General features: G+C 39.5%; 1 long non-coding RNA gene across 5 annotated transcripts in view; it reads left to right on the top strand.

The window, feature by feature from the left end:
- Positions 1–23048, top strand: part of LOC141775684 (uncharacterized) — a 241819-nt gene that overhangs the window by 134917 nt on the left and 83854 nt on the right. For all 5 annotated transcript variants that reach the window (XR_012595652.1, XR_012595655.1, XR_012595653.1 and 2 more), the window contains exon 3: positions 22166–22260. This is a non-coding gene — a long non-coding RNA (uncharacterized LOC141775684). The remainder of the gene's footprint in view (positions 1–22165; positions 22261–23048) is intronic.

The following is a 23048-nucleotide window of genomic DNA, read 5'->3' as shown; positions in this document are numbered from 1 at the left end:
ACAAACAAAATCATTTTGCTAAATTATTTACATTTAGTTTTTCCCCAGACAGATTTTTCCACAACCAAAATAATCTGCAGCTAATTATTCATAATTGCACGCAGCCTGACATAACAATGCATCATTTGACAGTTGACTGTATTATTAAGAAGAATGTAATGTATAATGATAATACAATAGATTAATTCAACATTGAGCACCTTGAATACATCACAGAGGAGGATTTGTTCTGAGAATCGAGGTTTGGCTCTTGTCTTTGTTTTCACATCACATCGCCTCAAATTAATCGGTTGATAAATAAAAAACAATGTCTCGTGTAGCTATTAACGCTCCTCGGGTTGAGCCGCGTAGTCTTTGTTCATTTGCTCTGTCCTGAGTGATACTTTTCATTTTTAGTATCATTGTAAAGTTGCAGCTCTAGATGGTCTAATATGCATATTAAGCACAGATAAACCTGTTTACACAAATATACAGATTAAACTCCATCAAAGGTCAAAACATTTATGTCCCGACTTAAAGACTTTTATCTTGTCCACAAGAGTGAATGAATCCCACATAAAAATCACATTGCTTTGTTAGTGTATAAAATGTACTGGACTTTATTGTCTGATGTATTTATGTGAAAAAGTGAGACTTTCAAATTGTCGGTCGGCACAAATCTGAGTCTGCAATATATTCCAGGCTCTCAATGTGGAACTACTTGATTTTTCTCTTAATCATTCCCGCTAAATCAAAATCTTCAGAGGTAATTTAAAGCCAGTAATGTTATTTCATATCGAGCAGTGATTTTTTTTCAGGCTGCAAGCAGTTGAACAATTGCAGAAATCATGCTTTTAATACTGTAAGCATAAAATGTAAATGTACTGGACTATAATTTGTCTGACTCTGATGTATTTGTGTGGAAAAAGTGAGACTTTCAAAATAGTCAGCCGGCACAAATCTCAGTCAGACTCTCATAATCATTTCTGCTAATTCAAAATGTTCAGTAAAGCTAATGTTATTTAAAATAGAGCGGTGATCTCTCTCAGGCTGGAAACAGTTGAACAATTGCAGAATTCCTGCTTTTAATACTGTGAGCATACAAACTTCATTTCATCAGAGTACATTTGATTCCTGTGCTGGAAGAAATATTCAGATTTATTATTACCACAGTGTAGAAATACTGTCAATATCAACCAGTATACTAAGCTGGTCCAGGTGGTGCAAATAAAATTGCTTTACTATAGCAATGCACCATATTTTCATTTCAGTTTGTCGTACACTCAGTTGCCAGTTTATTAGATACACCTAGCTGAAACTAATGTAGTCTAATACAACAGTCCTGCAATTAGGAATGTAATGATATCACGATATTGACGATACAATACACGTATAATACTGTGTTTTTTGTACAGTTATGGTTACAGACTCTCTCTTCACCTCACTAGACTTGTATTTGTAGGTGTGTTATTCATTCGCCGAAAAAAAGAGAAAAAACCCACAATAAACAGAGTTAAAGATAAATTTGACTGATGCATTATTACTATTTTTGTCTTCAAATTTAACTAAAGATATCGTGACAATATCATTTTTGTGAATTCTTTTGGCCATGATAACCGTCTGAAATCTGATATTGTGATATAATGTTCAGTTTTTGTTGAAACTAGTTATACAGACGTGTTGATTCAACTTCATGATCATTTCGGAGGATGTAGTTTGTGGTGTTTTGCATGTAAAAAATCAATTTGCAAACTAACAAGTAACTACAGTTGTTACTCTGCAGTGTATATAAACATGATTAGGAGACAGGGTTGAAATAGATGTGGAGGAAAAAGTGCAATATTTCTCTCTGGAATGTAATGGATTACAAGTGCTTTTCTATACAATTGCATTACTCTAGTGTACTTTACTAAAGAACAAGTACAACAAATGTACAGTACTTGAGTAAATGTACTTGGTTACTTTCTGTTTATTACACACAATATATATACAGACATAGACCGTGTAGTTAAAGATGCTGTACAAGACTTCTTTTAATCAATTAACTTTATTAAACGCAGTTAATAAACTTAATATCTATATTGCTTTCCATGGAGACCTTAAAAACAAACAATAAAGCTGACCTCAAAATAGACAATTCATTTTGCAGCTGTTCACACCAAGACTTCCTACTAGTTGGAAAGTATTTTCTGTACACACAACAGAGTGTGAGTGCCACATGTTCCAGTCAAACCTAAATCTCATATTGTTTAGTGTCAATGAAGGACAAACTAAACCTGTCTGTGTCCCTCTGTCCACCTTTCATCAATCTCTTTATCGCTGTTATTTGTCTTGACTCGTGTTCTTACAAAGCCGGCGAGGATAGTCGTCTTATTCTTCTCTGTTTGGACAAGGCCTCCTCCCTAACACCCCCTGATTTGCCAACGGCTCTGCACAATTAGGAGTTCAAACAATTCTTTAGCAGGTAGGGATTTTTCCAGCCCTTCACCGGGCCTCCGCTGCTGACTTTTATTGCCTTAAGGGTATCAGCTTGTCATTTTGGGGCCAGTGGACAGGTAAAGCCGACTCTAAAGGCAGGGAAATAACTTGACAGGAGTCCTCTCTCTATTCTTTTTTCTCTCTCTCTCTCTCTCTCTTCACCATCTGGCGCAGCTGCCTGGAGAGGACTCGGCTGTGACCCCGTTGTCAAGGACACAGATGGGAATTAGGAAAAGTGGACTTGTTTCAAACAATTATAGAAATTACTTTAATATCTTAAAACAAAAAGACGGAGAAATATATTTATTTGAGATGTTGACTTGTCAGCTTGAATTTCCACTCCAGTGTGTGTGTGTGTGTGTTTGTGTGTGACAGACAAACTCCAGTAGAGAATGATGTGGAGATTGTGTCACCAGGTGTGTTTTGTATTGGACTTAATCTTTCTGTTTGGTCATACTCTTTTAAAAATCCAGTCTAACATCAACAAGCACCTGCCTGAGACTTACAGAGGAGCGGGTCGTGACCTGGAGCCTCCAACCCTGAAATGGACACCGACTAATAGAGACCCGTCTGTTAAATTGTAATTGAATGTTACATGGCACTCTGAACTCCGAACGGTCTTTTTTTTTCTCCCCCCGTAAGCGTGCAGGATTTAGGCAGACGCTCCAATGACAACTTAATTTCATCACTGAGGAGCAGCGGCGAGTGTTTTCGTTCGAGCCTCTCCCTCAAAATACGGCCCTTATTAATGATAATTGGTAAAAAAGGTGACACATGTCTGGATCTTGTTTATCTTACATTTTAGATAATTTGAGGCGCACTTTTTTCACAAGGACAAATTAAAATTGGAACAACTCCCCCGCACAATGTCTTTTTTCATGCAAAAAAATAACCGGTGCTTTGACGTGTTCACACCAGGTTTTATTTCACTCTCAAGGCAGTTTGTATCAAAGTTTACTTCAAAATTGAGAACTTTATATGCATACATATATATACGGCATTTATTAGAGAGTCGGTGGTAAAGAGATGACAGGAAATAAGGGGAGAGAGAGAGACGGGGAAAGACATGCAACAAAGTTACCCGGCTGGACTCGAGCCGAGGGCACTGCACATACGGAGTTTATTGATCTATTCCAGTTAGTTTTTCTTCAAAATCAGTAATTCAGAGCCACTAAAGCCACTAAAATTTGCTGCTACAAGTGCAGATATCATTAACCCATTTATGCCCAAAACTATATTTAGTATGATAAGGAAAAATGGCATAACATTTGGCACATGGGACTACTGTTATTGCAAAAACAGTAGTCCCATGTGCGTTATGACGGTTTGACAGCCCAGAAAACATTTCCAACAAAGGAAACTTTCAGAAAATTTCAGTTGCCGGCACAAATGGGTAAAGATATCTTCTAAGTTTTGATGTATTCATTTGATGTATTCAGATCCTTTACAATTAAAAGTCCTAATAATACCGAAGTACTATGAACAGAATGTACTTTAATAGTACTCATTATGCAAAATCGATGCATTAACCTGTAAGCAACATTTTAATGTTGGAGCTGGTTCAGGTGCTGCTACTGCTAAACCACTGTATTAGTGCTACTAAATAGTAGTATTATATGAAACCCTTTTTAAAGAGGGATCAGTCATGTAATCATGAGTGATCTGGTGCTCAATATTGAGCTTTATTTTTTTTTTTTTTAATGATTGTGTTTTGTGCAGTCTTTTATGAATTATTTCTGAGTTTTATTTATTTTAAAGGCCCGTCTTGCAAACTTAGCTCAAGCTATAAATGCTATGGTTCATGCCATATACTTGTTCCTATACTAATAAATAACATTAAGTCTTTAACATAGGTATAAGTCACGTTCATTAAACCTTTAAACCAGCAGAAAGATCAAAAAAAAGAAAGAAAAAACAGTAAATCTCTTAACGCTAAAAGCATTGGATGTTCAATATAGAAAATTATTATTTGAAATTAAGGATGAATTTATATTTCCTGTGTTCTCGTATTGCATTTGATTAAAGAATGAGGTTCATAGTAGTTGAAAGACAAATTTATTGACTTTTATTTTGAGATAACAGGGATATATTAATAGAATTTAGTATCCAGCATGCGCCCAAAATGTGCACTATAATATATGATGTTAGTCTAAATGTCCACTCGTAGTTAAACCTGATCAGGTAGATTTATGTGAGCATGCCTGAATTAAATTAGTGTTACATTATTTACTGCATTGATTGATTTTAAAGTCTGATGAAGACGTCTGTTTGTACAATGAGGTGAGAAACAGGCAGGGGGAGCTGTGTTTACAGAGGAGAGGCAGCAGAGGGAGTATAGCACTGTCTGTAGGGAATAGTGTGTGTGTGTGTGTGTGTGTGTGTGTGTGTGTGTGTGTGTGTGTGTGTGTGTGTGTGTATGTGTCGGGTTTGGCATTGAACAGCCTTGGTAGTTGATACCATCTCTGACTCAATAAGTGCTTCTTTTTCCCATCATCCTTTGCGTTCTCATGAAACATCATTTCTGCCGTTACTGACTGTAGTAGAAAACCTGGTCTAATACCTCCAGCCTGATTTCAAAGCCGAAGTCACGCACAATGGCAGCGAAGGGCCGACCTGGGATTGAGCTGGTCTAATGTTTCCAAAAATGGCAAACTGTGAAAGGCCCCATAATTGATACGCAGGACGCCAGAGGGCACGACTCCTGTCAGATCAGCCACAGACAAGAACTGCCAGAGCCACGCACGGCGGGGGAATAACGGGCTAATTAGCCCCGTTTAAACATTTCCTGGTTTGAAGAACTTAAAGAGCGGGGGCCACAATCACACGAACAATAGACGCTCACTTAGTAAAAAAAAAAGAAAAAAAAAAGCTGAGTGTGGATCAGACGGTTGGTAACATTTAGGGAAACAGATCAAAACTGAACCAGATGATCTGCAGATCACCTGTGGCACACTGAGAGTGAAGAGATCTCTAATCAGCTCAATGAGGAAACAACTGCTTCTTTTATCCTGTGAGGATAATATGAGACATGATGATAAATACTTACTTAAATACAGTATTCAGCAACCCAAGAAACCCTGCAGCAGAGTAAATTATGGCTTCAAATTATTGATTAATGTCCCGATTATTTCCTCGCAGAATCATTTAGTCTTTAAAATGTCGGATAAAGAGTTTAAAACTGTGCATCACAACTTCCTTACGCCCCGGGTGATCTCATCATGTTGCTGGTTTTGTCAGACTAAAAATGTTCAGTTTATTGTCACATGAGAGACAGAAAAGAAAGCAAGTCCTCATAATTGAGAGGCTGAATTACAGGAATGTTTTGTAGTTTTGTTTAAAAATGATTATTGATTATCAAAATAGTTGCAAAATAGCTTATATCGATTGAGTAATAGATTATTTGACTAATCACTTAAGTTCCACAGTAAATACAACATCATTGCAGTTATAAAACTTGCACTACTTCATTCAGAGATTGCATATTTGATTGTTCAAGCTGTATTGCTGTATTTTATTTATTAATTGTTTATCTTTTGTCCAATAGTTTCTGTCTGCCTCTAAGGCAGAAATGACAAAAACAATCTAATCTTGATTTAGAATTTGGGGAGCTTATAATATTCAGTACTGGAGATGTGTTAGAGAGGTGTTGAATCCACTGTATCATCATTTCAGATGATATTTTGTGGTGCAGTTTTACTTAATTTTATTGTAAGCTGTAGCTTTATTTTGCCCAGGAGAAAAACACATACAGTGTACAAAATGATGAAATCAAAAACCCTCATAAACTATAATGATTACAAAAATCATCATTTGTTTATTTGTTATTTTATTGGATCCCCATATAGCTTCCAATGTTGCTAATCTCCTTGGGGTCCACATATTAAAAAAACAATTTATAAAATAATGAAAGTGAGTTCTAAACCAAACCAAAATTAATAAGTAGACATTTAAAATAGATAAAAACAAAGCTCCCTAACCGATAATAATAACACGCTACCATCAATATCAATGACTGGTTCAAAGTAGCACATATAATATAAATAAAATGGAGGCAAAGAGTGCATCAAACAAATGCAGACTTAATGACAAAAATACAACCAGCTTCTTATCATTCTGAGAGTGTCTTTTGACATTATAAGATTCACAAAGATGGTATTTATTGCAGAGTTAGTGTGTTATATTGCAATATGTTGCACAGTTGTTTATAATACTATGTCCTCTCCTTGTACCTGGTCCCTAAAAACAAACTATGACTAAGTGTCTGTGTACGTAATTGGATTTAGGTCTGATTTCTATTCACATAAGTCATTTTCCAAATAATATGAATATAAAATGTAGCATGAGAAGTATTATCCACAGGTGCACATGTTGAAAACCTGCCAGTCTGGTACTTAAAGACTTAAAAATAATAAAGCACATAAAAGTGTTTGCACACATTATTTGACCCAGGTGGAGTCATCAGAAGTGTTTTTAATCAGAGACTGAACCAACTGGTTTGCTGAGTTGATCCATCGCACTGTGTAATCCAAATTAATTTATAGATCTACTTTTCTGTGGATTAATTTATCGATATTTTGATTTCTAACCAACACGACAGCTTCTCTTTCAAGTCTGGAAGCCAGGTTGACGTCTTTCTTTGTGGTTAATCTCCTTGTTGATGTGTTTCACGGACTCAAGTGTTACCTTCTCACTTCATGTGTGTGTGTTTCCATGCTGTGCCCACGAGACAATAGACATGAATAAATAATAGAGAGCTGAATGCCAACTCCACATAATGCTCAGCTCACTGAAGAGGACCATCGCCCCTCCTCACCTCTCAGCCGTCTGTCGTAGATCATCATTAACGTCGTCTCGCCTCGTCCCTCGGCTTACACAGACGCACACAGCACTAAAAGCAAATAAGCCTTTTCATCAGCCAGATTCTCCCTTATCAACATCCCAGTACGGGACGTTGTAGGACCAGTATCACGCTGTGGTTAATCTGCATTCTAATTAAATTAGACCCGGGCTGTTTGCTCAGGTGATCGCATGTCAGTGACGCTGCGGATTAGTGCAGCGGTGCCACGTTTAACCTTTAAATGTAATTCCTTTGTGATTTAAACTCACGCTGCTCGCAGTACATCGTGTACAGGGAAACATGAGAGTGACCCGTTGGTGCTGTCTACATTTTACAGATTGTTTTTTGTTCAAATAATCCAACAGAAGAATAAGTAGATTACCATAAAATCTTGATAAATCAAATTTAAAACAAAACAGGTACCACCCCATAACTCACGATTTGTCCATATTAAGTATGATCAATTATTAGCTGTTTTAATCTGATTTGTTTTAATCTAAATTTCTTGCCTTCACAAAGTGCTATTGAAGATGATTTGACTTCAGTTTCAGATTTCTCAGTCACCTATATTTGTTATTCCTTATTGTGTAGTTTTTGTCTGAAATTTGTTATTTATTTTCTATAAATATATAAAAAGCACTAATACAGCGATGTAAAAATACTCCATTACAAGTAAATAAAGTTCTGCATTCAAAATCATACTGAAGCAAAAATAAAGAAGTATTACTGGCTAAAAGTATATCAAAGGTAAAAGTACATGTTATGCAGTGAAATGTCCCCTGTGTCTGATTGACTTTTATTTTTAATATTGAAAAATCAAACAGTTATTCAAATGAAACCATCTGGGAAGTTTCAAAGCTAAAGATAAATCACAAGCAACTCACAAGCATCTTAAAGCACAATTAGCTGTACGGGGCCACAAGCCAAACAGGTTGGGAATCACTGGTATAACCTTTGACAATGCATTTTTTTATAAGCTCAGTATATGTTTTATATATATATACTGTATATATGTAAATGTTCATCTGAAAAGTAAAAGCTGTAACTGAAGTAAAAAGTACAATCGTTCCCTGTGAAGTAGAAGTAGAGAGTAACAGAAATTGGAAATACTCAAGTAAAGAAGAATATCCTTTAAATGGTGGGAAGTACATTACTTGAGTAAATGTACTTCATATATATAATCCACCACTGCCAAAAACCGAAATATTTAGTTTCCTATGATACAAAGAAATTAAATCACATCTTGTATTCTCACATCTGAGAAGCTGGAACCTGCAAATGTTTGGCATCTTACGCTTGAGAAACAATTTAAACAATTAATTAAAAACAGTTGACGATTCATTTTTTCTCTAAACTGATCCTCTCAGCTCTAGTTTAAGTTCTTAATAACGTCTTTCACCAGATCAGGTGCGTCTCCTCTGATCTCCATCCTGTTTGGGTAATCTTGTACTAAAGCCCGGTGCTTTGTGTTCCCACCTGGAAGCAGGTTAGCAGGTCGCCAGGTAAGCATTTAACAAGCCCTCCGTTGGCTTGTCTGCTCCACTTAACACCTGACATGCCCCCTCCGTGCCGACCTTTGACCCCTGACCCCAGACTGACAACCCGGGAGACGTCTCTCGGATACTTTCCTTTCTCCGCCGCGCAGCTCTTTTCTTCTCGGCCCCTCGCTGAGTGCCGCAGAGTGAGACAAGGTGAAAGGTATCCAGGCGTTTTTCATGAGAGGGGGGGCGGGGGACCACGCAGGTGTTCATGCCTCTACACCTCTCAAGTTCAAAAGCCATTGAGTCCTTAGCAACCAGGTAACAGTCAAACAATGTGTCACCCACCCCCACCCTGAGGCGACAGTGTCTTCTGTTTTACTGTCAGAGCGCTGGGCTTTACAGAGCCTAATCCAGAGGCCTCGTATTCACGTCATCCTCACCCGCTGACAATGAAAATATACATATTAACCCGACTGCCAACACCCACGCACGTATGACATCATGTGATATTATTCAGTCACACCGAAGGGAAAAAAAACAGCCAGACACAAACATTCATAAAGCCAGAAAATAAAAACACAGAGCAGACGGGTTTGTGCTTATCTGACAAAACGCCCCTGTATCATGTCTGAATCTGGCACCTTTTTTTTTTCTCACCAACATGTCCGATATTTCCCAGCTCTGCAAGTTTATGGGTTCAAAAGTGGGAGCCGGTCCAAGCATTACTAGTAACATTAGTGTCAGTAATTTAATGCGCAGGTGTGAATGGATACTCAAACAAGCCGGGGAGGCCCCCGGCGAGGCCTGCGCGGGACCGCCAGGGCCAGCGGCAGGTTTAAATAAATACGCTGCTGAGCAGACGTGTCGGCAGCTGGGGCCCGATATGGCCGCCGCTGTTTGTGTTGTGGCTTTGCGACGGCGCTCAGGAGAAAGCAGCGGGACTCTAGCATGTTTCCTGGGAGAAGAAGAAGGAAAGAAAACCTCATGAGGAAAATAAGTGGCACCTGAAGACGTGCTGTGAGCTCATGAAGACTGACGGTTTCTATGTATGCAGCTGTAATAGACTCACCTTTCACCCCAGAGTGGGCTGTAATTGTTTTCCTTTTTATTGTTAAAGATTATAATTAGGACAATGTCCTTATTGATGGGTGCATAACATCAAAACCTTTTGAATGAAGAATCCAGCATGCTGTCAGTCCATTGCATTCACTTTTATACACTGTTACCGTGAAATGTCAGTTGACTCATAACGTGTCGGTCACACCTGTCGTGATGTTTAACCTCAATAACGTTTCGGTACCGACCGAATTGTGTTTAAGTACCAACATCTGCAGCCCGGTCGCATGAAAAGGGGTATGAATGATAATGTGCAAGGCAAAAGTGTGCAATAAGAACGCCGTTCTTGCTTTGCACGCCATGTAGTCTGTACTGACTGCAATGCATCTGCGTAAATACGCTTCAGTCCAAATATTAATAAGTATGTTTTCTTTAGTGTATAATCACCTGAAAATAGGAATTGTGTTTTCGTTACCTTAAAATGAGCCATTTATATTTACATAGGTAGCAGGTCTTCTTCGACCGTCATGTTTCTACAGTAGCCCAGAACGGACAAGCCAAACACTTGCTCTAAAGAGGGCCATTCACGTTTTTGTGTCGGCCACCGTAGTTCTCCAACATGATTGGCACATGGGCGAAGTTTCAGTTGGTTGCGTTCTGCAACCTCACCGCCAGATGCCGCCAGATCCTACACACTGCACCTTTAACTGTAGATAAAGTAACTATTTAGCTGCTGTGCTTGAATGACAATGAAACAGACATGAGGAAATGAAGAGAAAGAGACTGAAAAACCCTAAAAATGGACAGGCAGAGTGAAATCACAGACACCGAGAGGTCTATATGCAGCCCGTCCTCTGAGTCGCTGAGGAGGCCACCAGATGCCAGATGGGCCTGTTCAGGGATGGTTTATGGATTAAGAGCTGAGCAGAAAAGGGCAAAAAAGAGGAGGATCAGTTTCAATGTTTCTCTCCAACCTGCCAAACGTCCCTCATGGACGTCCTGACAGTCATTAGAAAAAGCTGGGGCCGTTGATTCCTTCGGGCACGCTGCCAGAGGTGGTATGAAGAGAGTGCACCTCTAAGGCCGGCAGTAAATCTCACGGATTCACGCTGAGCCGCAGACAGACACCTGCAAGACACACGATACTGTATATTTCATCTCGGGTACATCACCATCACTACGCATTAGCTCAGCTTTAACTCATCACTCTCGTCTGTAATGTTACCCCTCCACTAAATGTCTTTGTAATATAAACCAGCAAAACATTAGAAGTACTATTTACAACTTTTCATGTTCATCAGCTTTACATTTAAATAACAAAAAAATGGAAAACAAAGCTGCATAATTTTAGAAATTTTCTTTTACACTAATTTCTAGCCAGCATTTCCTGTATTTACAATTAAACAGATTTTAAGTATAATTTCCTTTCAAAGCCACAATTTGTCCATGAAATCTAGAAAATCAAAACACTGGATCATTCATGTGGAATCAACCCAACTTGTTTATTGACTTTATTTTATATTTATTTCATATCTTACAGCGAAGGCAAATATTAATTTCTTTACATAGTTTATAATTAAGTTCATATCACCTGAAACCTTAATACTAGCATACATGGATAATATCTGCGTTTCCCTTGTTTTATTGCTCAAAACATTTAGTTGAAAGACAAATTTATCTTCAAGTTCTGATGTTGAAATTTTTGCAGGACTTATTTCATGAGGAAATCTTATTTAACATTAACGCCCTTTTTCTCCTGAACTTGCTTCATTTCTTTTTATTTCATTCAGCAGTTTCCTACTTTTGCCAAATTGCCTTTCAACAACCTTTAAAGAAGAGCTTGAAGTTGTTACAGTGAGCTGTGAGTTGAACATGCAGCAGCAGCGGCGGAGAGTGACGGTGATGTTGTTAGCAGCGTGTCAGAGGTCGGGGGTCCTCGAGGTGGGTGGTGGGTGGTGGTGGTAGTAGTTAAAAGGGAGTTGAGATAACACCATGAAGGTGGTGTAGCAAATCTTGAATTAACTGGTTTAAGACAAGACACATGTAAAAAAAAAAAAAAAAATGTAAAGCTACAGTACCAGATAAAAGAATAAAATGCAGTTTTATCAAGCTCAAGTCTGCTATTTCAGACAGGAAGTTATCCACATTAAAGTACATGATCTATACAAATATAATGCATATATTCATATATTTACGCATAGATGAGTAGAACAGTGAAATCAGAGGAACGTGTGATAATCTCTTTTGGAGTAAGTAACTTTCAGTGCTCCTTGCATCTGCAACTTGCAAAAATAAGTTTCACTTTTCACTATTTTTTTTAATATGTTAATGTGACGTCATGTCAACTGTTTGTCCAGTTATCCCCAGAAATGAGAATATCACTATTAAACAACTAAAGTTGCAACATACTGTATATTACTGCTGATGTGTGGTGGAGGAAGTAGTCCGATCCTTTACTTATAAGTACACAAGTATTATCAGCAATAATTAACTTAAAGTACCAAAATTAAAAGTATACTCATTATGCAGAATGGCTTTTTTTGAAAGTGTTATATTATTATAGAATATTATAGAATTCCGTTTTTAATCCGTAAGGGTATTTTAGTGTTGTAGTTCATCAAAGTAGATACTTTGTGTACTACTGGATAGATTAGTATAATCGTATTGTATCATATCCTATAGACATATCATGTTTTTATGTAGGAAGTAACTGTAAGTGTCAGATAAAGTACAATATTTCCCTCTGAAATGAAATGGAATAGGAGTATAAAGTTGCACAACATGGAAATACTCAACCAGGAGAACAGTTTTTGAGACAAGTGTTTTGTTTTGTAAGTTATGTTAGTGACGTTTGTCAAGTGTTCCACATTGATGATATGTTGTTAACGTACGTATTTTACGTAGTTTACATACTTCTTCTTAGGCCAACCATGACTGTTTTCCTAAACGTAGCTAAGTGGTTTTGTTTCATAAACCTAAGTGAGTGGTTTTGTTGCCCCCTGCTGGTACTGCACCTTCATACATGCGTGTAATATTCAGGCCTCAGCGAGGCAAAACATGATACTGACACGCTATCCTCTGGTGGACAGGCGGGTCTATTACACACTTTGGTGTGATATTGGGTTGTGCTTTCTGTCAGTAGAGATGTTTGATTCTTAGCACACAGAGATAAAAATGTCACCTAAAAATAATAATAAGTCTTAAGATCACATTTAAAGACCCTTTAAGGGACATAAGACTGAAAGGTATGTGTGCATTAATGTAAACAGCAGCTGCATAAGGAGTGTATTATCTGAAGAAAACGTAGCCGAGCCCTCTCCTTCATTTAAACTGTCCATCACTCTGCAGTCCCGTTATGGAGGATCTCACATGATCGAGATGAGAAGGGCACAGCAACCTTTGTTACTCTGACTTCATTGTGTTTCTCTGTTGGGTGAAACTCTCAGAGTGGGAGTGCAGAACCCTATATCCTCGGCTCTATGAATAGCAGGGCAGGACGGAGGGGAGGGAACAATAGCGGAGGTTTGGGTGTTTCCTGCATCACACACTCTGAGAGACCAGCCTTTGGTTCATTGCGAGTCCCTCATCAAATATTAAACCTGCTGTCAGTCATCAGCAGCAGCAGCACGGCCCAGACCTGGACGGGTAACACTTTTCACAGCTGGTGTTGGATCGGCCGTAAACTCTGTGGGGTTCGGTGGTGTCACAAGATGCTGCTGAAACTGTAAATACACTGTGTGAGATTCATAAAGCATAATGTTCTCCAGATATAGTGCTACCTGCCAAAAAAAGTAATGTTCAGGTTAAGATTTCATGTCAGCAAAAATACCATAATCCAGTCTACATTTGTAGTAAATGCAACAGGAAATAAATTACTATTAGTTTCACATATCAATGTAACATTTTAGTTATGTGATTTCATTGCTTCTTTTTTCATTTTGTAGATTTCTCACTTGCTGCTGCGTGTTATCTGAACTATTAGTGCTGATTACATCAAATCACTGAAACGCATGAAAAAGAATAATAATATTCTTATCATGTTATAGCACAGGCTGTTCTCGTACATTGTTTCTATACCTACAAAAAGTAGGTAATATTATTTTAGCTTTTACATAGTTAACCACTTAAAACCCACCTGCTGAATACAATTGGGCTCATTTCCAGTCATACCCAATTCATGCGTATCCAAGACTGTTTAGGGACCCCAGCATGCAGAAAATATTCAAATACCCCATTTTTAGAGTAGGTGAGAATAACACATTTATACTGCATTCAAAAAAATATTTTTTTGTGTAAAACTGCATGGGATTATCAATAACTGGGCATGTCTGTAAAGAGGAGACTTGTGGGTACCCATAGAACCCATTTTCATTCACATATCTTTGCGTTACTTTGTAGCATCATTTAACCTCCTTCCCAACAAGCTAGTATGACATGGTTGGTACCAATGGATTTTTTAGGTTTTCTAGTTTCCTATGGGTACCATACATTCACTAAAAACGCCTGCAAAAGACCGTAAACTTGGTCAGGATCACCACCTTTTTAATAAAAAAAAATGATCAAGAAAATCTGGCAGGCCCAGTTGAACCTGATGGCGGGCCAACTTTGGTCCACGGGCCCTATGGGCAGCCCTGCCTTTTTGTCACTGCCATCATCATGACAGTGGCAAAAAATTTCACCATCATGGTGGAAATGACCAATACAGAGTTTATAGTGACGGTAAATCAGTGCTCATCTGCCAGAGCAAACAAACGCTCTAAAAAAATAGTTTTTACATTTCTAAACCTATGAAAATGAATTTTGTTGCCGACAATAGTGAACTTGTTTTACTGGATTTCACTGACATTCCTCCCAGTGGGGATTAATTCCTTTCAGATGGCTCTCTTGTGAATTTGTTCTGGTGAAGGAAGGAAGGCGATGAGATGGATACAGAAACCTCTTCTTACAACTCTCCTCCGCCCCGCTTCTTTGTGCCAGTTTTGGGATTAGTCACAGGATACCACAGATATTAATGACTCCTGTTAAAATGAATATTATGTGTCATTAAATCCCCTGTTGCATGATTTAATTTCCACACCCCTGAACATAATGGTGGAAAATATAACTCCTGGACCTGTCAGAAAGCCTGTAAGTGGTGTTAAGTCCTGACAGACGAACAAAAAGGAAGAAAATATTTTTCGCAGGGTCCATCACGGCGATAATGTTACAGCTGACATTCTCCCTCGATACACCTGAGACAGGTGACTTTTGCGGCGAGAGGATTATCTGTTATGGAGTTTGAAGAGGTTCCTATTGTCCGGGGCCAGGAATATGAATAACCAAAGAGCTGGCGTCGCTGAAGGGGGAAGACGTTGGCAGTGAGCTGACACGAAGACAAGATTAGCTCATCGAAATATATGAATTAGTAACACAGTGAGGACACTTTGGACGCTACTCTGCAGCTTCTTCATCAGAGCCACCTTTGACGATGAAACACAGCTATTGGTGCGGTTATGAATAAGTGATTGGGTTTCTAAATTTGATTCAATAATTCAGAAGATAATTGGCCCAGCTTAATTGGTGGTGGAGCATAAAAGATTCAAGGTGCCTCTTAAGTGCAGCACGTCAGGCGCCACTTATAATGATGACAGATGGCTGTTTGTTGGGTTGGGTGTCAGATGGGAAGGCTTTGTCGTATTCACACTTCCCCCTTGTGAGGAGACAGATCAGGTTTTTCCTCCCAGAGCGCGACATAGTTTCTCTTTTTCAGACGCCAACTGTGACCGTGGTGAATTATTGAGACGCAGCAAGCTGACGAAGTGCCAGCCTCGCCGCGCAGGTCAAATGCTTTGTTTGCGTTTCCTTGAACTAAATCAGCTTAATGAAGTACTTCATGGAAAATGTCTCGCGTTACAGGCTGAACTAAGTGGAAGTAGCAAAATTTTAGGTTACACAAGATTTCATCAGCTTGTGTTTCAGGTATTCGCTGTATGGGAGAAAAGCTTGAATCTACGTACAAACGTAGGTGTTTAGAGGTGCTAAATACGGGATCGGGAGCATTTCTATTGCCTCTCAACGGCTCTCAACATGGCGACAGTGAGCCAGCGGCTCGTAGCTAACAGTGCTAACAGAGCTAATAGTGCAAACAACGACCAAAGTGTTGACAGAGATAACTGATAACCTGAGGGGGAACCGGTGGGTGGGTGCTTCGCTTCCGCAACAACCGCGTCGGTTGGGACAGCGTTAACAGCTGTATCACGTCGTATCGGCAGTAATTCAATTCAGACGGCTGTACTTACTTCTCATTGTGAACGCACTTATGCACTCAAAATAGCAAGTGTAAGTATGGAAGTACACAAATTGAGACACAGCATTAGTTTAGCATGTTAGCATGCTAACACTTGCTAATTAGCACTAAACAGAAAGTACAGCTGAGGCTGATGGGAATGCCAACAGTCATTTGTTTTCCAGGTTTGAGGGCATCAACCAAAGTATTGGACAAATCAAATTTCTGACCTGATGATATTTTATGTCTTCTTTATTTATATAATATTGAATAATTTACATCTCCATAGAGAACAAGATTAGATTACTCTCAAACTGGTCTTTAATCCAGAACCTCATATCTAATATTACTAGTAGAATTATTATACATAATCAGTTACATTTGACACAGCAGCCTATCTTTAACAAGTTTTAAACCATTGCAACAATAATCGTCTGTGGCTCCAAACTCCATTTACAAATTACAGTATTTTATCTAAAGACAAATTTAAGTTCCCCACAAATGTATTTATTTTTCCTAAACTTTTGCCCCACAAATTACCAAACCCCTCACAAAGAGCACCCAGCAGCTTATTATTTTATTCATTAGCTCTACTTTAATGAAGAGGTTAATTAACATGAATGAGGCCCATTTTGAGCAGAACAAACATCATTTTCAACTTTGCCATTTTTCATAAGTGTATAATCACTAATGATACATTTAGCATTGAAAACACACAAAAAAACGTTGCTGATTTTCTCCTGAATCACACATGAAAACTCCACATTGTACGAGTTAGCCGTGCGTGTACACACAGCTAATGTCTTCCTGTGTTCAGCGTTTTCTACATTTCCCATCCCTAATTGCCTAATAATTTAAACGCACTTAAGATGGCTCATTAGCTGTGTATGAAGACTTGAGGGGGGGGAAACACCTGTTCATTTACTTAATGAACTCCAAAAAAAAAACACAGTACTGTGTTCAGGGGCAAGAAAATAAACCGAGACATAACATAGTGGTTTCAAGACGTGCAGAGCTTTAATGGAACTGCAATAGTAAAAAGTAAATATCAGCATTTATGCTTTTGTTAATCTACCTGTAGAGACAGGCTGGAGCTGCTTTCTGGGACTGTAAATCAAGTGTTTCCTCCCTTTTGGCCTTCCACTGGAAAAAATAATGAAGGGATTCATGAGGCCTGGGGCAAAAATAAGGAATAAAGTAAATATCCAAAAGAAACCATTTGGATTGTATTAATGATATTTCCGTGTGTGTGTGTGCACGCGAGACGCAGAGCTGGTGAGGAAAATGACAATTTTTGCAAGTGGAGCAAAAACTGACAAATTGGAAGGAGTGCTGCCATGGGGCCTTAATGCACGTGAAGTGTCTGAAAATATACATTAACACACGAGTTCCTATCAGCTGTGATCCCATGAGGTGGAGCTTATATTTAATCACCTACTGTAGTCGTCAAGTAGCCAGACAGACGAGCTTTTTCACCAGGTCTCTGTAGTACTTCATCTTCAAATCTATTCTTGAAACGTTATAATAAAGCTGCTATATAGGAAGTTACTCCTTTTATTGTTGTAGTCAGAGTAACGTGACATCATATCTGTTCCGTATCCGCAGCAAGCTGTAATGAGAAAGCAGAAAATCGCGGAGGGTCGACGTGGATACGACCTGTGCCCTCACATTTTAAATCCAATGTGGTAAACACTACACATCCAGTAAAGTATGGAAACACTTTGGGTTCCACACATTGCAGGAAAAGCAGAGCTAGACATCACGGCTAAAGCTGCATGCTAACTCTGTCATGGACAGGAAACGTTATCGTATTATCAAACATTTTTACTGTATTCATTTAGATATTTTGATTGATGATTCAACTTTTCCATTCTCCCGTGGTCTAGTGTTAAAAAGTTAACAAAAATCCCAATAAATCGTAATATCAAATTACAATACCTAAAAATCGCAATACATATCAAATCAACACCCAAGTATCGTGATAGTATTGGATCAGGAGATAGATATATCCTCCCAGCCCTAGTGTGCACATACAAGGTGTAACAGTATGACTGAGAATGTTTTTCACACGGGGCTGACAACTCTCGCCATCAATGATCGATGTGGCGACTTTAGGACCTGGCCCGTGCAGCGTCGCCCTTTGCCATCCTCGCCAGCATCCTTTGCTCAAACCACTGTGTGCTGGAAACCCAAGACCACAGGCCACAAAGGGCTCTGTAAAGCATCTCACCCTTCCCTCTCAGTATAGTAATTAACCTGCCTCTCACCTCCCTGTCCAGCAGCGTCCTCCGAACAGCCTGGCAATCACCAGACACTTCACACAACAGCCTGCACACGGGAACTTGACCCTCACGGGTCCCTTTCTTTTTCTTTTTTTTTCGTGACGCTTTCCTCTGCGGCACTTCTCTCTCCAAATTATGGCGTCCTGCCATGCCTCGCACACACGCAATGTCATCACATTCTGTAATGACTCCGTGTCTCGATTAAAACGGTTTGACAGACCACTGTGAATTAGTAGCTACTTGTAAGTGATTTCATATGTTATAATATGGGACAGAAAAAAATGCTCTTGATGTGCAGCTCAAGCGGTTGAAGTCAGTAAATCACAGGCTCCACTCTGTCCATAGGCAATTTTCAAAGTAAGAAAACATTAAAGACTTATTAACTTTTAGTGGACTTTCAATGCGGGTCAAGAAATGGAAACAGGCTAAACAGCCAATAAAAGCATGAGCCCATCTTTGGCGTAAGTCATGACAAAAGCAGCCCTTAAATCAGATGTGAACAACTCTGCCTTGTTCGTAGAAACTCCACATCCAGCATGCCGGGTGAAGCTTTGGGGCAGTCCGGCACCTTTATTTCCATCAATAATTTCCTCTCCATGGCTGATGACCTTCGAGCCCCCAGAACGGGCTGGTTTTGATTAACAGTGCTGCGTACTATAAGTGAGACCTGCAGGGTTTGTGACGCCGTGATGGATACTCTGAAAAAAATCACACCATCCAGGTTTTCCACACTGCCCACATTGTGTTGGACAGAGAAAGGAATTCTAACGTCACCTCAAATTATATCAATGCTTTCGTGCTTCTCAATACTTTTTCCAGCATACAATTTTTGTTACTGGCAATCCAGTGAGAGAACATTGTCTATTACCACTAAGAAATGACCCAGGCACTGTCTCAGCACATTTCTTTCAAACATTTCAAGAAAAATCCCTTGATTTAAACATTTCGGTGCTGCCCTGTATCGTGCCAGTCCCACATTTGACTATATATTGTTGTTGGCTGGACCAGCAGGGTGGTGTTGTGATTGGTGTCACGGTCCTTCAGCCAGAGGGCCTGGGCTCAATTCCCCTTGACAGCCAAAATCCACCCTGCTGAGGTGCCCTTCAGCAAGATATGGAATTCCTACCAGCTGCAGGGATGCAGCTCTGAAGAGATGCAGTACAGACTGCCTGGAAAAAAACTCAGCCCCCTTCATTCATTTGAGTGATACGGCTCCACTGAGGTAGTGGAGGTGCAGACGCACAATAACTGGTTCAGACTACACAATATTTTTGTCTGTTACAATGGTCACTATGTCAGATTAGGCGATTGAGAGTCATAAATTCTTGTAGTGCCTAAGAGACATGACAGACTAAACGTCAGTCCCCGACAATTCATCGTTGGTCGTCATCGGGAAGGAAGCTCGATGCTAATGGCAGTAGTCTACTCACCAGGTTGCTGAAGTGCCTCTGCTGTTTCTCACTAGCTTTTTTCTTTTTTCACTCTATCGTGCTAGTCCCTTGAGGAAACATCAAAGAGGCTGGGGTGTTGTTGCCATAGTTCTACAAATCTTTCTCCAACTCACAATTCCACCTCCCAGCACAACAACATTGTTCCGCTTTCGCTTCGCCATTGTTTACAGTTGTGCACGCCTGCACGGCAGATCACTCCGTGCTCCCATTGGTCAAAGTCGCGGTCGTGACGGAACACGTCGTGGAAGGCAAAAAAAAAATCAAACATGCTAAACATTCTGGCGGGACTAGGGATGCTAATTTAGAAAAAAAAATTCTAACCGATAGCCGACCCTCGTTAACCGATTATTAACCGTTAACCGACAAGATTAGTGCGCTGAATGCAGCGGTGCTGTGGTTGTAGTGCCTAACAAGTCGCCCAGCTGCAATGATAAGCTGATGCACAAACAGGCTAAATCCATCATTTATCACCAGCTGCAGTGTATGAACAAAACAGACAACTCAGTCCCCAGTTCACCAGAACGGGAGAGTTACTGTAGCAGCCGCGCTACTGTGTGTATTGTCGTAGACACGTGCAGTCAGTTTCCCAATAAAAGTCTCCATCTTTGTGGTCAGCTGTGTGTCTGCCTGGTGTAACGTTAGCAAGTTTCCGACAGACCGTGTGTTTGTTTGTGCTGCATTCACAGCTGTAGTGTTGCTGGTGGTTTCGTGCTCGCTGTTGTCGCATACACATGTATTCTGTCAGCGCGGCGTAACGTGTGTGTATCGCAGCGGTGAGTGTGGGGTTGTGAACCTAGCTGTAGCAGACAGTGTGTACAGTTTATTTGTCGGTGAATAAATGCTACAACTCCTCAAGACCCATGCCAAGCTCCTGTGTCTTGCAACGGCTCAGACTCTCTTAAGGTGGGCTGTTAAGGTGGACCAGCTTTTCTCCTTTAAGTGACAAACAGTTCCTCTGAGCTTTCTCAGTTTTTTATTTAATTTTTAATATTTCTTTTAACCGTTTAACTGATAGCATTACATCGGTAAAAATTCTTAATGTCGGTTAATGGTTAATTATCAACTTTAACTTTCATTCGTCAAGCCATGATTATATACGTAAATGCTCATTGTGGGTGCTGTCGAGAGGAAGGTGATCCCTGGCACCTTATCGATCATCTCTGTTCGTGACAGTTCACCAGCTCATTGGTCGTGTCCAGCGTGTAATCTGCTAAATTATACTTTGCCAAAAATAACTTACAAATATTTGATTCATCCATCAAATATCGAGCAGAAATCTCACCCCCTTCAGCTTTTGGTGATTTTCATGTTCACTGCAGATAAATGTAGCGTTTCATTTATTGTTCTTTTTTGTGTTTTTGTATGGTCGTTGAAACCATTTCTATTCCCTTCGGATAACATGAGCAATGAGTCGCCGACAAGCTAAAAATAAGTCGTTTTTCTTGATTCCTGAAAAGTTGACATTGTGGAGGTTCACTGATGATATGTGCCCTCTGTACACATCATGAAGCACGCTATTTCCAAAGACACCTGGTGGAAAAATTCATATTTCTGAGCCTTTTGTTCTTTGGAAAGAGACAGGATAGAGAAACCACATATATTTTAACACATTTCAACAGTTTCTCTTTTTGAGCGGTCGTCTCTGGAGAGAAATGAACACCTGAGGCAGTCACTCATGGATGTCAATAAACATGGACTTGTACTGTATGACATGCCATCTTCACACACTGTTTCTCCTCAGAGGCCACTGAGGCCTGACTCATTTTTGAGGCTCCACACTGAATGAATTTTCCAGTCAAACATGGAGTGAAAGTTCCACTCTGTCGCATGTTAAATGGGACATAATTTGAGGTACAGATCAACATGGTATTAGCATACTTCCACAAATCCAGATGGGATATGCCCTCTGTAATTAGCAATAATGCTCAATTCATTTTGGCCATGACCATTTCTTTCTCCACAGAGGCACTTAGTTAATCCCAGAGCCGTACTTCCCCCACCTCAAAAAATGCCGCAGTGGAACGTCTACATCTATATTCACACTTTTCAGTGTCTCAAAGTGCTGCAGCATCTCCTAAGTAGTCTTTTGAAAAGCCTCAAAGTGTCATCTTTGGATAAATGCTATTTTCAGTGGGCTGTAATGAATAGCACTTAAAAATCTGAATGGCTCTCGTATCAGGTTGTGTATCCAAAGTATTTTGGGGAACAATGAGGGAGGAATCACAAAGCAAAAGAGACAGAGAGGAGCGGAGTTGAGTAATGGCTTTGTAATCTCCCTCCCTGCTTATATTTTCACCGTCTTATTAACTCTTTTATGTATATTTATCTTCCAACAGGCACAATAAAGTAGTGACACCCAACTCTGGTCCCACCCAGTCACCGTCTCTTTGTTGAAGGATGGCACAGGATGCATTCGGGTGCTGAGAAGAGGGTAAGTGTTGGATCATTACTGTCATTTTTACATGATGATATCATTGTGTCTTCTAGCAGAGCAGATCCTTTATCAAACACATGATCTATACAGGCCTGCAAGTCAGAGGAGGTCTCAATTATCAGAGTTCATTCATCATCTGCTTCTTAGGAGTGAGACAGCCTCTGACTTTTCATTACGTTTTGTACTCAACATAGCATGTCGGTCAGTCCCACGCTATCGGATATAAGACTGAGCTCAGGTTGTAGAAGGTTTAAAATTGGGTTTTATCTTCACATAAGGAGACATTTCAGAGAACGAGCCACAAAAATAGAAAATAAGTGGCCTCACCAAAAACCTGTCATTTGAGCATCAAACACTCCTGTACCCTCCTGCACCTTGAAAATAGCTCTGAAAAGGTTGTCTCCTGCACAGAGGACAGCAGATGTAGTAAACGTGCAGCAGTTGAATTGCAAAATTTGTCTAAACGTCCCTACAAACTTATTAAATCACACCTGAGAATAACTTCGCCGCTGTTGTTCAGTATATTCCAAGCTACGGCTGCAACTAATGATTATTTTCATTATTAATCAATGTGACAATTATTTTCTTTAGTAATTGTTTTATCTATGAAATATCAGAAAATGTGAAAGTTAGCTTCTTCTATTTGTTTTGTTTTATCAGTTCAAAACACAAAGATATTCTATTTCCTATCACATCTGACAAAGAAAAGCATATAATACTCACATTTCATAAGCTGGAACTACAGAATGTTTCTAATTTTTGATTGATCGACTCATAATTTGAGC

Source organism: Sebastes fasciatus, chromosome 10 (assembly GCF_043250625.1).
Source record: "Sebastes fasciatus isolate fSebFas1 chromosome 10, fSebFas1.pri, whole genome shotgun sequence".
In the NCBI taxonomy this organism is placed as follows: Eukaryota; Metazoa; Chordata; class Actinopteri; order Perciformes; family Sebastidae; genus Sebastes; species Sebastes fasciatus.
The sequence above is the reverse complement of the archived record's forward strand: the minus strand, read 5'-3'. Positions and strand labels throughout refer to the sequence as shown.